The following is a 3198-nucleotide window of genomic DNA, read 5'->3' as shown; positions in this document are numbered from 1 at the left end:
CTTCGCCGGCCGGTAAGCTAAGTGAGGGAGTCTATCATTAGCAAGAATAGATGAAGAAGAAGAAGAAGAAGAAGAAGAAGGAAAGAAGATGTTTGCAGTGTAGCAATACGCCATCTCTCTTGAATCATTTGGGATTTGACAACACCCACTCCACTTCCTTTATATACCAACGGATACGGGTGTACTTATACTGTTCGATTTTTAACTAGGCTACTTTTTACTTTTCCTGTTTGGTTTCGTACCTTTCTGTTTGATTTTTTAAGTATAAGCTGAAATTGTATTTTGTAAGACTAACTTCAATTGTCTGGAATTTATTTCCAACACAAGAAAATGCCTAAAGAGTTATTGATAAAACTTTGATTCCTGATCACAATGTTAGCTTTTTTCATTAACCAATATCGATTCTCTTCTACGGATAACTTTACTACTTGTTAAAAGTAACCCCTTAGAATTTTAATGATAGTAGAATTTTTATTTGATACATAAAATTGGTGGGATATTATTTTAACTTTCTGATAAAATTTTTAAGAAATACACAATCTTTTAGATACTGCATCATATTTCTATATAATAGAAGCACTGACTTCGACCAGTGCTTCATCAATTACTTTGACCAGTGCTTCATCAATTACTATACTATCCCTAATTATTTCGTGATTTACTATATTACTCCTAATTAATTATTATAATTCATTTATATATTAGAAATAATAATATTTTTTTATTATATTACCCCTAATTAATTATTATAAGTCATTTATATATTAGAATTAATAATATTTAATTAAAAAAATAGATATTTATGACGTTTGTTTCAGCTGTTTTAACCATGATTTTACTATATCATTACTCATTAATTATTATAAGTCATTTATACATTAAAAAATTAATAATATTTAATTAAAAAATCAGCTGCTATGTCATTTACTATATTATCCCTAATTCCTCCGTAATTTACTATATTACCCCTAATTAACTACTATAAGTCATTTATATACTAAAATTAATAATATTTTTATTATATTACCCCTAATTAATTATTATAAGTCAGTTATATATTAGAATTAATATTATTTAATTAAAAAATAGATATTTATGACGTTTGTTTCAACTGCTTTAACTGTGATTTTACTATATCATTTCTAATTAATTATTATAAGTTGTATTAAAAAATAATAATATTTAATAAAAAAATAAATGACATGTTTATCTATGGTTTCGACCAGTGCTTCGTCTATATTACCCCTAATTAATTATTATAAGTCATTTATATATTAGAATTAATAATATTTTTTATTATATTACCCTAATTAATTATTATAAGTCATTTATATATTAGAATTAATAATATTTTTTTTTACTATATTATCTCTAATTAATTATTATAAGTCATTTATTTATTAGAATTAATAATATTTAATTAAAAATAGATATTTATGACGTTTGTTTCAGCTGCTTTAACCGTGATTTTACTATATCATTCCTAATTAATTATTATAAGTCATTTATATATTAAAAATTAACAATATTTAAATAAAAAATCAGCTACTTCATGATTTACTATATTACCCTAATTGCTCAATGATTTATTATACTACCCCTAATTAATTATTATAAGTCATTTATATATTATAATTAATAATATTTTTTCATTATATTACCCTTAATTAATTATTATAAGTCATTTATATATTAGAATTAATAATATTTAATTAAAAAATAGATATTTATGATGTTTGTTTCAGCTACTTTAACCATGATTTTACTATATCATCCCTAATTAATTATTATAAGTTATTTATGTATTAAAAAATTAATAATATTTAATTAAAAAATAGATGACATGTCTGCCTATATTATCCCTAATTGCTCCATGATTTACTATATTACTCTAAATTAATTATTATAAGTCATTTATATATTAGAATTAATAATTTTCTTACTATATTACCCCTAGTTAATTATTACAAGTCATTTATATATTAGAATTAATAATATTTAATTAATGATTATAAGTCATTGATATATTAGAATTAATAATATTTAATTATAAATAGATATTTATGACGTTTGTTTTAGCTGCTTTAACCGTGATTTTTCTGCATCATCCCTAATTAATCATTATAAGTAATTTATGTATTAAAAAATTAATAATACTTAATTAAAAAAATAGATGACATGTCTGCTGCAGCTGCTTCAACCATAATTTTGCTAAATATCACTTATAATTAAATATTATGAGTCATCTAAGTGTTAAAAATTTAATCATATTTTTTAAAAAATAAAATATACATAAAATGATAAATTAACTCTTGATGTATTAAATTAAGTTGACCTCCTTCAACCGTGATTTAACTGTATCATCCTAATTAATTATTATAAGTCATTTATGTATTAAAAAATTTATAATATTTAATTAAAACATTGGTTTCGACATGACTGCTTCAAGAGCTGCGCCGTTATTTTAATATATCACCCCTAATTAATTATTATAAGTTGTTTATGTATTAGAAATTTTTTAGTATTTAATTAAAACAAGAAAAATATGCGTTTATGACATGTTTGTTGCAGCTGCTTCAACCATAATCATCTTTGAGAAGATGATCCAAGACTTTATTGTTAATTGAAGTATCTTTTATTCCAGTTTTTATATGAAATAATCCTATGAATATTAGTTTTACATATTTTCTATATTCTGTAACAGGTCTCAATCTTATCATCAAACAATTAAAATAACCCGACTACACGACACATCACACTTTTTTATCATGTGGAAAAAAACTATGTTATAAAATTTCACTTCTTAGCAAGTACCGTCAAATAGTTATTATTTAAAAAATTATCGTTTTAAATCAATGTGCATTTATACTTGTATCTCATCAATATCGAATATTGGTGCTAAAAAATGTATAATATTAAACCCGTGCTGACACGGGCCATGCACCTCTAGTTACCAATATAAACAATGGTTTTGTTCGTCTTGGTTGGGTCTGGGTAAAGGAAAAGATATGTGTGAACTCTTTACTTACAATACCACACCCACCCGTGTCAGATTTTTCACAAAAAAACACTACTTCTAAAGAATCCAACACGCACCCATTTACATTTTTGAAGAATCCGAGCAGCATTTACACCAAGATTCATGATGATCTACTTGCAATTCAAACAAGAAAATAAAAGAAGACATTCCGAAAGATC

The sequence above is a fragment of the Capsicum annuum genome, chromosome 8 (genome assembly GCF_002878395.1).
Source record: "Capsicum annuum cultivar UCD-10X-F1 chromosome 8, UCD10Xv1.1, whole genome shotgun sequence".
NCBI lineage: Eukaryota > Viridiplantae > Streptophyta > Magnoliopsida > Solanales > Solanaceae > Capsicum > Capsicum annuum.
This window is presented reverse-complemented; position numbering follows the sequence as displayed.